A 15,641-nucleotide genomic window follows, 5' to 3' on the forward strand; every position below is an offset into this window, starting at 1 on the left:
TCTCTACCTCAATAAGCAAGGTCAGCAAGGCCCCCAACGTGAGGCTGTGAAACAGATGACATTCGGTCTGTGTTTATACCACACTCACTTTGACATGAACGCTAGGAGATGCCGACTACCTTGAAGCTTTGACAGTGCCAGTGCATCGGGACATCAAATGTCTGTGAACAGCTTGGGTTCCAGCAGCCAGGGTCGTCTACTCTTCATTACGGACACCCTTTCAGGGCAACACCTTATGTGGCACAGGTGTTGTAGTGAGTGTGCTGCCAGTATTGCCTATTGATGAGAAGGCGAGAGTGACGAAACCTTGCTGGAGGCCATCAATGGCAGCAGGATCCAGACTAACGGGACACCATGGGTGACACTCTGCTTCAGTGGGCGATGTTACACATGGGACTTCGTCCCGGCCAAAGTGGCTAGACCTCTGCTCAGTGCGTATTTCCTGTGTGCCCAAGGACTGTTAGTCAACCTTGAGAATTGTTGGCTTATGGATGTCAAGGACTTTAGGTGACTACCCTGCTCCCCCAGTAAGTTCCCCACAACGACTCTGTCAAGTGCATGCACTGCCGCATATGAGTTTACTCGACTGCTGGGTGAATTCTGAGACCTCACCAAGCCCACGTTCTCCACTACAGCCTCAAAGTATGGAGTTGGGCACCACATTCACACAACTGGCCCACCAGTCCATGTCCGTGCACGTAGACTGGACTCAGAAAAGCTGACAACTGCGAAGGCTGTGTTTGCCAACATGGAAAGATTTGGCATTGTACACGGGTTGAAAAGCCTCTGGGCTTCGCCCCTACATATGGTCCCAAAGACCTATGACAGTTGCCGCCCATGTGGTGATTACCAACGCCTTAACAAGGCTATGACCCCCAATCGTTACCTGATCCCACACATCCAAAGCTTTTTGGCACGTTTAGTTGGAAAGTGGATTTTTTTTTTCAAAAGTTGATCTAGTTAGGGGCTACCATCAGCTGCCTGTGTATTTGGAGGACACTTCCAAAACAGCTATGATAACCCTGTTGGCTTTTCTGAGTTTCTGCACATGCCATTTGGGCTGAAAAATGCAGCACAGATTTCCAACAACTGACGGACTCCGTATTAAAAGACTTAGAGTTTCTCTTTGTTTACCTGGATGACATACTTGTCGCCAGTGCATCCAAATCTGAACTTGTATCGCATCTCCGCACACTCTTTGATCACTTAAGCCAACACAGGTTGATTATTAACCCTGCTAAATGCCAGTTTGGGTTTTCAACCATTGACTTTATCAACAATCACATCTCTGCAGAAGGTGCAAAACCCCTCCCATCAAAAGTAGCCGCTATTATGGATTTCCCATTGCCCTGCACTACAAAAAAAACTACAGGGGATTTTAGGTATGGTAAATTTTTATCACCGTTTCATTCTGCGAGCTGCTGAACTTAGGCTCCCCTTGTATAGTGCTCTTAAAGGCAATAGCCCTAATCAAGTGCTTGACTAGTCGGCAGACATGACCAGGGGATTTTAATGATACCAAATGCGCTCTTTCTAAATGCTGGTGCACCTGCTCCCCAGCCTACCGATAGCCATTACTACTGACACCTTGGAATATGCTATGTACGAACAGTTGGTTGGAGGTGTGTGGTAGCTGCTCACCTTTTTCAGACGGGAGATCTGTCCCCAGGAAAGGAAGTACAGTACCTTTAACCATGAGCTTCTTGGTCTCCACCTGGCTGTCTGCCTTTTTCATTTTCTTTCAGAGGGTCACCATTTCATAGAGTTTATTGCCCTACATTCCACCTTGTTTGTTTTCGTCCGCCATGACGCCCACCTTAGGAGCTCTTGTGATGGTCTGTTCCACGTCTTGGAATGGGGAGAAAAAGCTTTCTTCATAAGTAAGATGGGTAAAACTCAACATATTTTGGTAGACCGCCTTAAGCCAGCCCACCAAGATTTGGAGTATTCTGCTTCTATGTCCCTGGCGTCACAACGTGACCAAGAGTGTGTTAACTCACCTTGGGATGAGACAGAGGCACTTGCAGTTCTTCCACCCACGGAAAACAGACCCCGAGCTGCGCAGCTTGTCCGAACTCCATACAGGCTCACAATTCTGGTTCTAGAGCATTCTGGGGGTGTGGGGGTGGGCCGGTGTAGCGAAAAGTAATTGGAAGAAATGTATCTAATTCACAACCATTGACATTGAGCTGGAATTTCGCTTTAAGTGGCTGGTCTGACGTGATGAGATTGTTGCGTAAAGATTTTTAGTGTGCTTTTGTGTCTTGGAGTTCAATAAAATATGTTACAGGTTTCATAAGAATATAAGAAATAGGAGCAAGGGTAGGCCATCTGGTCCATTGAGGCCTGCTCTGCCATTCAATAAGATCATGGCTGATCTGACCATGGACTACCTACCTGCCTTTTTCCCATAACCCTTAATTCCCCTACTATGCAAAAATCTATCCATTATCATTAAACATAAAATCACTCACTTAGTTTTATTTGTGAAAACCTACAAGACCACCCTTTATTCTTCTAAACTGCAGTGAGTGCAGGCCCAGAACCATCGTGTGCCCCTCATACATTAACCCATACATTACCGGAATCATTCTCGTGAACCTCCTCTGGAAACTCGCCATTTTTTTTTCTTAATAAGAGGCCCTATGTCACTCTTAATTCTCCAAGTGCAGTCTGACCAATGCCTTATAAAGTCTCATCCTTGCTTTTATATCCTAGTCCTCTTGAAATGAATGCCAACATCACGTTTGCCTTCCTCACCACTTACTCAACATGCAAGTTAACCTTTAGGGAATCTTGCAGCACAAGAACTCCCATGTCTCTTTGCATGTCTGATTTTATAATTTTCTCCCTCTTCACACTAGGCCAACCCCCCTGCTGGGACAGATGGTAATCTCTGCTGGGAATTATATTAAGTTATACTGGGTCAGGTTTCACTCCTGCTGAGACAGGACTAAGTCCTCCTGCAGGTAAAAGAAGCAACCCCTGCTGAGAAAAGAATCATTGCTCCTGCTGGGAAACTTCTTTTCCCTGTTGAAAAAGAGCCAAGCTCTTAGAAACATAGAAAACCTACAGCACAATACAGGCCCTTCGGCCCTTAAAGCTGTGCCAAAGGTGTCCCTACCTTAGAAATTACTAGGCTTACACATAGCCCTCTATTTTTCTAAGCTCCATGTACCTATCCAAAAGTCTCTGAAAAGACCCCGCCTCCACCACCGTTGCCGGTAGCCCATTCCATGCACTCACCACTCTCGATGAGTAAAAAGCTTACCCTTGACATCTCCTCCGTACCTACTCCCCAGCACCTTAAAACTGTGCCCTCTTGTGTTAGTCATTCCAGCCCTGGGAAAAAGCCTCTGACTATCCACACAATCAATGCCTCTCATCATCTTATACACCTCTATCAGGTCACCTCTCATCCTCCATCGCTCCAAGGAGAAAAGGCCAAGTTCACTCAACCCATTCTCATAAGGCATGCTCCCCAATCCAGGCAACATCCTTCCAGTAGTGAGGCGACTAGAACTGAGCACAGTACTCCAAGTGTGGTCTGACCAGGGTCCAATAAGAGCTGCAATATTACCTCTTAGCTCCTAAATTCAATTCCACGATTGATGAAGGCCAATAGACGGTATGCCTTCTTAACCACAGGGTCAACCTGCACAGCTGCTTTGAGCGTCCTATAGACTCGGACCCCAAGATCCCTCTGATCCTCCACACTGCCAGAAGTCTTACCATTAATACTATATTCTGCCATCATATTTGACCTACCAAAATGAACCACTTCACACTTATCTGGGTTGAACTCTTGTGGGGAACTTCTTCTGGGGAAAGGAAACATTTTACTTGCCGGGAAAATAACTACTTACTCTGTAATATAAGGGGTGGCCCTGCAAAGTCAATTATTCCCCACCCACCTTTCTCCAGTAAACATATGATAAACACAAAACATATTAGCAAAGACACAGCCGAGAGAGTAATCACACCCCTTTGATGAAAGGACCCCAAACCTGTAATGACAGAAACCACACATCTGACTGTAAAAGCAAACTTCCTGCTCAGAGTCATCACTCTCCCTGTTATGATGTGGTCTAATTCATACTGGGGCAGCAAAAATGCCTCTTCTGGGAAAAGAACCAAGCCCTTCCCCAGTATGTCACAAGAATGGTGTTCAAATACCAACTGGAGGGGTGCTCAGTCCGTCTTTCAGAGATAAGAACCAAACCTGGCAGTGCTCTCCTTGGACAGGAACCACTCGTCCTTAAGGGACCCCTTCATCATCCTTCATTGGTTGTCAACCCCTCTAAATGCTAGGTCAATGGCCACCACTTTTGCTAGGACAGAAGCCAATATTTGTGATTAGGTCTTAAGCCATGCTGAATACTTGGGCACTATTTATCTTCTCTGCTGGTTAAGTATTCACTCTCCCAATGAAGTACTGATGACTACTCAGCTGATCAGGAACCACAGCTCCAACTTGGAGCGAAACCACTCTCCTGCTCATGCAGAACTATACTTCCAGTGTCTTTTATGTGTCCAACTTTTGGATTGAGGGAATGGGGTGAGGTGGTGGGAGCTAAGCGGAGAAGGAGCTCTATCAGGTTCCATACTGATTCAGTCAAACAAAAGCAATTAAGACTATAAAACCATATGATAAACGAGCAAAATTAGGCCACTTGTCCCATTGAGTGTGCTGCACCATTTCATCATGGCTGATCCAATCTTCCTCTCAGCCCCAATCTCCTGCCTTCTCCCCATGTCCCTTCAAGCTCTGACCAATCAAGAATCTATCACCCTCTGCCTTAAATATTCATAAAGGCTTGACCTCCACTGCTGCCTGTGGCAAATAATTCCACAGATTCACCACTCTTTGGTTGAAGAAATTCCTCCTCATCATTCTAATAGGATACCCCTCTATTCTGAGACTCTGTCCTCTGGTCATAAACTCTCCCACCAGAGGAAACATCCTTTCCACATCCACTCTATTAAGGCCTTTCACCATTCAGTAGGTTTCAATGAGGTCACCACTTATTCTTCTGAATTCCAGTGAATACAGGCCCAAAGTGGTGGGAAGATGGTGGCGCGACGCAGCTCGCAGCAGCCACTCCGGTGGTGATGTCTGTTATTTGTCAAGTAGGGTGCTGTGCACGATCCTGATTTGATGGAGACAGATGTGAGAGCACGGAGGAACATCTGGTGAAACTTCTGACATGCCTGCTTCGCTGCTGTTGCTACTGTGTGGTCCAGAATCTCTGGAGGAGAAGGCCCCGAGTCCTCGGCTTTGCTTGTTGCTCGGCGGCCGGGGCGAGGTTGAAGCGCTCTGCAGAGGATGGTGCTCGGAGAGGCTGTGTCGGAGGGGCTGGTCGGAGGCTCGAGGTTTTCGGATGGACTCAGAGTCCGCTGCGGTTGGGTGCCTCCAATGGTGCTGCATCGGCAAGTTGGCAGTGTTTGGAGGTTCATATCGGGGAGAGTTCCTCCCTTCTGCCACATGCGTGGGATGATGAGTCTATCGGGACTTTGAGACTTTTTTTTTAACTGTGCCCGTGGTCTGCTCTTTATCAAATCATGGTATTGTTTTGCACTGTTATAACTATATGTTATAATTATGTGGTTTTGTCAGTTTTAGTCCTGGTTTGTCCTGTGTTTTTCTTGTGATATCATTCTGGAGGAACTTTGCATCATTTTTTTAATGCATGCATTTCTAAAAGACAATAAACGAAGACTGAGTGTCCTCATAATCTGGAAAAAAAAGCAATCAAATGCTCTTAAATTAGTGATGCTGAGCTGCTGTCCTGGTGTACAATGATGCTTTTTGAAGATGTGATAGTCTGAGGGACTCCATTCCCCATTGTCTTCTATTCCAGCAGCACCTGCACAAGAAAGGTGCTGGAGCCACCGAGAGGCAGGAAAAAACCTCACATCAACACGGACTGGAGGTCTGAATTCAGCCTGTGCCCTAATTATGTACATCATGCTCAAATGCTGTCAAGATAGAATGTCTTTTGATGCTCCTCTATATATCTGAAACTTGCATCCGTCTAACTCATTTGCTAGCCCTCTTGCCTCTGAGTACTTTTAGTGGAAAACCAATTGTCGAGGGAGTGCTGAACAATTGGAAGATGTATTTTTTGGATGAGATGTTAAGCTGAGATTCAATATTCTCTCAAACTCCCTAAACTTATTACCTTTGTATCTTATTCTAGAGCAGGGTTCCCCAACCTTGAGTCCATGGACCCCTTTGTTAATGGTAAGGCTTCATGGCACAAAGAAGGTTGGGAGCCTCTGTTCCAGCGGGACACCGCTGGCTCTGAATGTCTTGCACTCAAGTCTGTTTTTCACTTCTATCAGGGGCTCCTTATTCACCTGTCCCAGGTCCTGTCTAACGCTATCAAAGTCAACCGTTTCCCAGCGTAGGGCCCCAAACTGGAGATGGACTTTATCCTGTTTCCTCGACTACCTTGAAGCTTACTGAACATAATTGAAGTTGCAGAGAAAGGGGCAGGGTGCAGAAAGCAAAAAGAATGCCTGTGACATGCTAATGACCAAGAAGGAGTGAATGAGGGTCTCTGAAAGGGTGAAATGAAGAACAACAATGTTGGAACTATGAGTTACAAAACATTGCAGGTGCTAAAAATCTGAAATAAAAGAGAATACTTGAAATACCCAACAGGCTGGACAGCATTTGTGGAGAGACAAAAAGTAAATTAACATTACAGGTTCATCTTTCATTATTATTGATCAATAAAGTGTTTGGTTGAAAGATCAGATTTTCCCTGGCTTTCACTGGAACAGTAAAAAGACCCGAGACAGTAGGGTTGACATGAGACTATAATGAATATTATAGTACTGAAAGTACTGCAGATGTTGGAATTTAGACCAAAAAATAATCCACTGGAGGATTATTTGCTCTTTGCTGCCATTAGGAAGGAGGTACAGGAGCCTTAGGTCCCCTACCAACAGATTCAGGAACAGTTATTACCATTCAACCATCAGGCTCCTGAATCAGCAGGGATAACTTCACTCATCTCAGCTCTGAAATGATTCCACAATCTATGGACTCACTTTCAAAGTCTCTACCACTCATATTCACAGTACTATTTATTTATTTATTTATTTTTGTTATTTGCACAGTTTCTCTTCTTTTGCACATTGGTTGTTTACCAGTCTTGATTCTATTCTATTTTTCTGTTCTATTGTGAATGTCTGCAAGAAAGTAAAAGTATCATATATGGTGACATACACATACTTCGATAATAAATTTACTTTGAACTTTGGGTTCAGTGGTTTGAGCAGCATGTGTGGGAGGAAATGAACTGTTAATGTTCAGTTCAAACTCTGTATCAGAACTTCGGTTAGGGAAGCTCAGGGTGACTTACAGAATCTTTTACAAAACATTCATCCTAGTCTATGTTTGGTTTCTCCTGTGGAGAGGATGATGGAACTTGATTTTGGGGGAAGGCCAGCTAGCTTATGAGCCGTGTCCACCATTCAGTGAGATTGTATCTGATCACAAACCTCAGCCTATGTTAACTAATGTTTCCCATACCCCTTAATTCTTCTTATTAAGAAAATTCTCTTGAACTTGGATTTAAAATTAGCAAATTTTCGCACCAGCTGGTGGCGCAATGACATCGGCACCAGACCCGGGAGCGGAGGTTCCCGGGTTCGAAACCAGTCAGATCCGCTCCCGAGTACGCTTTCCATCTGTGCCGGGTTGAGTGTTGAGATCGCAACTCGACCTCATAAAATAAAGGGAAAAATACTGCAAAAATGTGTGTGAGAGGAGTGGCGCGCCACACAGTCTCTCTCTCTTGCTCTACGCCTTGTAAAAAGCCATGAAAAAGACATCATCATGGATGCACGCATACATGCACAGACTCGCATGCAAGCAGGCACACGCCAAAATAAATAAATAAAATTAGCAAATTTTCAATGGTTCTTTTTGAGAGGTTCTTCAATTTCTAGAGGTTCCTCAAAGGAGTAAATGACAGGCTGCGCTTAGTGAAGTGCGTAGTTCTGATGAATCTGCAATGCACTCGATACCACATCCACCTCACTCAGTCGAACTTTGCATATTTTGGGAACTGTGAGGCAGCAACTCTAGTAACTGCACCACTATGCTGACTTTTTTCTGTTTTTCTTTTCTTCCTTTCTTTGTGTTTCTTCTTTTCCTTTTATTGGTGAATGGTTCAGAATATTAAATGCTTCCACAGAGACTCAAGTAAAATACAATAGATGCAAGGGACCTAAAATCCCAGAACTATTCAGCAGGCTGGGCACCGTCTAGAAAGAGAAACAGAGTTATGATTCGGCCAAAGACCCTCTCAGAATTGGGAAAGATGCAGCACCTGTGTTGGGAAGTAGCTAGTCATTCACTTTAGTGGAAGAAACAAAAGCATACACTATTTTCTAAATGTACAGAAAACTTAAAAATCTGAGGTGCAGAGGGACTTGGGAGTCCTCGTGCAGGATTCCCTAAAGGTTAATTTGAAGGTTAAGTCAGTGGTGAGGAAGGCAAATACGATGTTAGCATTCATTTTGAGAGGACTAGAATATAAAAACAAGGATGTAATGTTGAGGCTTTATAAGTCACTGGTGAGGCCTCACTATTGTGAGCAGTTTTGGGCCCTTTAAGTAAGAAAGGATGTGCTGACGTTGGAGAGGTTCAAAGGAGGTTCACAAAAATTGCTGTGAGATTGAGGAGTGTTTGATGGCTCTGGGCCTGTACTCACTGGAATTCAGAAGAGTGGGGGGGGGGAATCTCATTGAAACTGATTGGATGGTGAAAGGCCTTTTTGAAATTAAGTTTTTTTATTTAGTTTGAAAGTGGATGTGGAGAGGATGTTTCCTGTGGTGGTGGAGTTTAAGACCAAAGAACACAGCCTCAGAATATGGGGACATCCATTTAGAATGGAGTGGAGGAGGAGTTTCTTTAGCCAAAGAGTGGTGAATCTATGGAATTCGTTGCCACAGGCATCTGTGAAGGGCAGGTCATTGGGTATATTAAAAACAGAGGTTGATAGGTTCTTGATTAGTCAGGGCATGAAGGGTTACAAGGAGAAGTCAGAAGACTGGGGCTGAGGGAAATGGATCAGCCTTGATGAAATGGTGGAGCAGACTCGGTAGGCCAAATGGCCTAATTCTGCTCCTATATCTTATGGTCGAGCACCTGTCCTTTCACCTGTTCTCACCCATCATCCAATGATACAGTCAGTCTTTCCAGTTCACTTGCACTTCTAATTTGGTGTATTACATTCGGAGTTCACAATGCAGTCTCTTGTACATTGAAGAAACCAAGCCTGGGCTTCTTGTGACTGTCACATTATTTAATCATCTCACTGCCAGTGTAGCCTATTTATAATGAAGCCCTATGCAAATCCAAGGAACAAAACGTCTGACAACACTTCAGACTTCTGGCCTTAATTTTTAATTCTCTTATTTTTAGGAACTTGCTTTCTCCATCTCAGCTTTTTGTTCTCCATTAGTTTACTCAGGGTATGGCCCACAGCCTGCTATTAGTTACATGTCACACTAGCAAAGGAATGTAATCACTGCCTAACTGCTCCCATTAACCCGTTTGTCCTGCCTCACCCTTCACAGATTCTGTCCTCATTCTATCCACATTTCCTACACCCCTCTGCAACTGAGAACTAATTTGTTCCCTTTCCTATTTGTAATGAAGGATCCTCAACCTGAAATGTTAACCTCACTTCTCTTTTGCCAGATGCTGCCTTCCCTGCTGAAGGTTTCAAACAGTTTCCGTTTTTATTTTGTTTCAGATTTTCAATTCTGCATTTTTTCCTCCACATTTTTATTTCTGCACCAGTGATCCCTTGTTGTTCATCTCCTCAACTGCTGGAGACATGCTGCTTTTCTCTCTTGTCTCATTTTAAACATTTTCTGTCACACTGCAAAATAAGGACAGAATTTGGTCATAACACAAGTAGTTCCTCGAGGAAAGCAGTAAGTGAGAAATAACACTGACAGCAGTTTACTTGCTAAATCAGTTAGGGGAAAGTGTGTTAGTTTATATTGGTGAGAACTGCCTTTGAGATAATCTTTCAAAATAATGTCCACTTCTGGACATGAAAAGAAAACAATATGAAATATCAAAGATCAAGTTCAGCCATCTTCGGCTCTGTAAGAACTCATTCGTTGAACAGTTTCAAGGTGTGATCTCCTACCCAGACTAACAGAGTGCATCTCTGAGGGCTTGCCTTTATTTCCAATTTGCCTTGAGAATAGGTAAAACTGCATGCTATGAGTAAGAATAACTATGCAACAATTTCTTCAGTGCACTTTGCTGACCTGGATGCAAAAAAATGTTATTGGTTGCCCAAGAATTCGAGTTTTGTTTACCTTCAGCTGTATCTAAGAACAACTCTTACCAATCTATGATAGGCTACATGGAAGTAAATAGGATTAATACAATAATTGCAATGCCATCATTGCTCATAGGAATTACTTCGGAGACATCTGTATTGGTGATGTAATCTTAGCATGCTCACTGCAATTATTGCAATCATCCCACCTCCTTTTAATAAGGATTGTTAGGGATGGGCGATAAGTGCCAGGGACACCAGCAATACCCACAGTAGTCTGAACAAAAACCCCGAAATGAATCAGCAATTATCCTTATAGACACACAGTAGCAAATTTCATGTACTGATAATGCCTCCATTGGGAATGTACCCATTAGTGAGCAGGAAACTGTGCAATTCTTAAGAACGTATGGCATATTAAAAGGCGATTAATGTGTCTGGTTGTCAAGGAGCCAATCACAACCACAGAGCGTTGCACCAGCAGGAATACTGTGGTTTACATGATGGGTACGCACATTGCTGCTGGTACAAGTGCAGCTGGGAGGTCTGTTTGTTTGGTCTGCTGGTCATGGACAACGAATGAGTAAGCAAGTCACTTTACGATGAAGTAGAAGGAAGCTATGATCGTCACTCCGATTGATGAATGTAGCTATAACAGCAAAAGGAATTTAATTAGAAAGAAAATGAAGTCAAGCATTCACGGCCTCAGGAGATCCCAAAGCACTTCAGTCAATGAAGTATTTTTTGAAGCCTAGCCACCGTTGTAATGCAGGAAAGATGATAGGCAGTTCAGACAGAGGAACCCTCACCAGCACTGTACTAGAGCAAACCAATCATTTTCTTTACAGTGACTGATGAGAAAATGTGTACTTTGAAGGAAAAATAACTAACAGGACACCTTCCTGTTAATAACAAGTAGCAGATGTGTCCAGCTGTGAGGTTTATTACCTCGTCTGAAAGTAAGGGCTGCTCAGTTGACAGTTAGGAATCATCAAATCAGGCAATGAGGCACCACATTGCAAGTGGCAGTGGGAAGATGGAGCACAGCAATATTAAACAATTGAAGTGTGTTTATTGTAGTAAAGTAAGAAATATGACAACAAAATTTTATTTATACAGAGCGGGTGTCCCATGTGACATTCAGTGATGAATGAATATTGGCCAGATTCATTCTCATTTTCAGCTTCAGCTTTATTTATCACATGTACATGGAAACATACAGTGAAAGAGGTTGTTTGCATTAACAACCAACACACTCAGGAATGTGTTGGGGTTAGCCAGGGCAGTGTAGATAAAGCCACTTGTGTTCCACACCTTGGAGTCTATTTATGAGGTGTGAAGGAAGCTCAGTTTAACATCTCAGCAGTGAAGGTGCCTCTCCATTAGCACTGAACTGTGCTGGAATATTGACCTAAATTTTACTTTTAAGTCCCTGGAATTGGACCTGAACACACAATCTTCTGAGGCAAGTAAACTAGCCCAAATAATGTCTCTAAACCTTTGAATCAACTGCCCTTCTGTGTCCATTTTAGTCTTAGAAGTGTTGTGAGGGGTTTTGTCTGGGTCTGACAGGTTGTGTATAAATGCTAACCTTGTCCATGCTCTTAGATTTTCTTGTATTTGGAAATACCCAAGATCCGCTGATGGGAATTAATTGCAGTCGTTCAAATAAAACAGTGATTTTTTTCTAAAAATTCAGAATAGAATACATGATTGCCAATTTTGCTCATTCTTTGTGTAGCCCCCTCGGCCACCCTCAGGGTCGCTCGGCTGGCTGTCGTCTAGGGAAACAGCCTCGGCCCCGCCAAACTGGGTAATAGTTTGTGTGGATGCTGTGTGATGTACCCCACCCCGCCCAAATAACAGACAATACACCAGATACGATTAAATGATTTACAGTTTATAGATATTACTGGAACTACATAATTAAAAGAGAATAAAATATAAAAGGAAAATAAAAGGCGCCACACTTATCAAAGTTCAATCTCTTAGTGCACAAAAACCGTTGGAGCTCAAGGACCTTCTTCTTCACCCTGCGACCCCTCGGACCACCTCGACCGGCCGCCTGGGACCAACAACGGTGGTCGACCAGATGCTCCACACGAGTCCGTCTCCGTCTCCTCGCCGAACGCCCACCTCGGGGTCTGACCCCGTTAGCGGACTCACAGCACCTGGTCCATCCTCTGTCTCGCTCTCCCGCCTTCTGCCCCAAAACCCCGCGCATACAGTATCTTCAAATACACCAAAACCATAACAACTATCCCAATTGGTTAATAGCACTCTCTTATCAGACTCTAAAGCAAAAACAAACTATTAGCGCAAACTTTCTCAGCGTTTGACACAACAAAGCCGCCATTTTAATTAGCCCCCGCAGTAACATAAAAATCGAAACCCCCTTACATTTGAATCCTTCTGTCACTTTGTCAACTGTTGGCTCCACGGTTTCAAAGTCTGAGCTGACTATTCCACCTCGACAAGGGAGAGATCAAAGTGCACACACGCAGCATATTGCCTCACTGGCTGTCATCCTGTGTATCTAAGCTGCCAACTTGAGTCAATTTCCCTGAATAACCTCTGCGTCAGATGTACTGAAAAATAATTTAATGTATGAAGAAACAGAAAATCGGCAATTTTGAGGTTGAGAACTTCCAGGGATCGCATGGTGAAATAGAACACCAGTGAGGAGGAGAGAAAGATAAATATGTTAATGAGCTTTCCTGGTGAATGTCCATAGTAATGTCCATAGTCCATAGAGAGGCTTCGACGAGAAGAGGTGGAGGACAAGCTAGCTCGCAGTTAGGTTTTACAATGTCTCCTGAGACGGTGATGTGCCTCTCATGTGAGATGTGGCAGTCTTGGGGGAACTCCCCTCTCCTGCAGAGTCACATCTGCCAGAAGTGCATACGGCTGGGCGATCTGGAAGACCGTGTAAGGAATCTGGAGCAGCAGCTGGATGACCTTCGACTCATAAGGGAGAATGAGGCAGTCATAGATGAGAGCTACAGGGAGGTAGTCACACCTAGGTTGTCGGAAGCAGGTCGTTGGGTGACAGTCAGAGGGGGGAAAGCGAAGGTGAGCAGACAGGTAGTGCAGAGCACCCCTGTAGCCATTCCCCTGAATAATAAGTTTACCGTCCTGGATACTGTTGGCGGGGACGACCGACCAGGTGTGAGCCACAGTGGCAGGGCCTCCGGCACTGAGTCTGACCCTGTGGTGCAGAAGGGTGGGACGGAGAAGAGGAGAGCTGTCGTCATTGGAGACTCTATAGTCAGGGGAGCAGACAGGAGATTTTGTGGACATGAGAAGGACACCTGCATGGTTTGTTGCCTCTCGGGTGCCAGGGTCCGGGATGTCTCTGACTGGGTGCACGACATCCTGGTACAAGAGGGAAAGCAACCAGAAGTCGTGATACATGTTGGGACCAATGACATAGGCAGGAAGAGGGATGAGGTCCTGAAGTGTGAGTTTCGGGAACTAGGCAGAAGGCTGAAGAACAGGACCTCAAGGGTGGCGTTCTCAGGATTGCTGCCAGTGCTACGTGACAGTGATGGTAAGAATTGGAGGAGATGGCAGTTGAATGCGTGGCTGAGGAGTTGGTGCAGGGAGCAGGGTTTTAGATTTTTAGATCATTGGGATCTCTTCTGGGGAAGGTGGGACCTGTACAGATTGGATGGGTTGCACCTGAACTCGAGGAGGAGCAATATCCTTGCAGGTAGGTTTGCTAGCATGGTTCGGGAGGGTTTAAACTAATTTGCAAGGGAGATGAGACCCAGAGCGATAGAGCAGTGAAAGAAGTGCATGGAGTAAAGCCAGATGTAACATACAGAGAGGCTTTGAGGAAAGAGAAGCAGAATAAACGGTGTAAAAACAGTAAGGTAGAAGGGCTGAAATGTGTGTACCTCAATGCAAGAAGCATCAGGAACAAAGGTGATGAACTGAGAGCTTGGATACATACATGGAATTATGATGTAGTGGCCATTACAGAGACTTGGCTGACACCAGGGCAGGAATGGATTCTCAATATTCCTGGATTTCAGGGATAGACAAGGGGAAAAAAGGGGAGGAGGGGTGGCGTTACTGGTCAGGGATACTATTACAGCTACAGAAAGGGTGGGTAATGTAGCAGGATCCTCTTTTGAGTCAATATGGGTGGAAGTCAGGAACAGGAAGGGAGCAGTTACTCTACTGGGGGTATTCTATAGGCCCCCCGGTAGCAGCAGAGATACAGAGGAGCAGATTGGGAGGCAGATTTTGGAAAGGTGCAAAAATAACAGGGTTGTTATCATGGGTGACTTTAACTTCCCTAATATTGATTGGCACCTGATTAGTTCTAAGGGTTTAGATGGGGCAGAGTTTGTTAAGTGTGTCCAGGACGGATTCCTGTCACAGTATGTGGACAGGCCGACCAGGGGGAATGCCATACTAGATCTAGTACTAGGTAATGAACCGGCATGTCACAGATCTCTCACTGGGTGAGTATCTGGGGGACCGTGACCACCGCTCCCTGGCCTTTAGCATTATCATAGAAAAGGATAAAATCAGAGACAACAGGAAAATTTTTAATTGGGGAAAGGCAAACTATGGGGCTATAAGGCTAGAACTCGCGGGTGTGAATTGGGATGATGGTTTTGCAGGGAAATGTACTATGGACATGTGGTCGATGTTTAGAGATCTCTTGCTGGATGTTAGGGATAAATTTGTCCCGGTGAGGAAGATAAAGAATGGTAGGGTGAAGGAACCATGGGTGACAAATGAGGTGGAAAATCTAGTCAGGTGGAAGAAGGCAGCATACATGAGGTTTAGGAAGCAAGGATCAGATGGGTCTATTGAGGAATATAGGGAAGCAAGAAAGGAGCTTAAGAAAGGGCTGAGAAGAGCAAGAAGAGAGCATGAGAAGGCCTTGGCGAGTAGGGTAAAGGAAAACCCCAAGGCATTCTTCAATTACGTGAAGAAAAAAAGGATGACACGAGTGAAGGTAGGACCAATTAGAGATAAAGGTGGGAAGATGTGCCTGGAGGCTGTGGAAGTGAGCGAGGTCCTCAATGAATACTTTTCTTCGGTATTCACCAATGAGAGGGAACTTGATGACGGTGAGGACAATATGAGTGAGGTTGATGTTCTGGAGCATGTTGATATTAAGGGAGAGGAAGTGTTGGAGTTGTTAAGATACATTAGGACAGGTAAATCCCCGGGGCCTGACGGAATATTCCCCAGGCTGCTCCACGAGGTGAGAGAAGAGGTTGTTGAGCCTCTGGCTAGGATCTTTATGTCCTCGTTGTCCACGGGAATGGTACCGGAGGATTGGAGGGAGGCGAATGTTGT

The 15,641-nt window shown here is 44.7% G+C and overlaps 1 long non-coding RNA gene across 1 annotated transcript in view; it reads left to right on the plus strand.

Annotated features, from left to right (window-relative positions):
• Positions 1-15,641, plus strand: part of LOC140201415 (uncharacterized) — a 45,385-nt gene that overhangs the window by 1,712 nt on the left and 28,032 nt on the right. The gene's annotated exons all lie outside the window — the stretch shown is intronic.

This window comes from Mobula birostris, chromosome 8, assembly GCF_030028105.1.
Source record: "Mobula birostris isolate sMobBir1 chromosome 8, sMobBir1.hap1, whole genome shotgun sequence".
NCBI classification, from domain to species: domain Eukaryota; kingdom Metazoa; phylum Chordata; class Chondrichthyes; order Myliobatiformes; family Myliobatidae; genus Mobula; species Mobula birostris.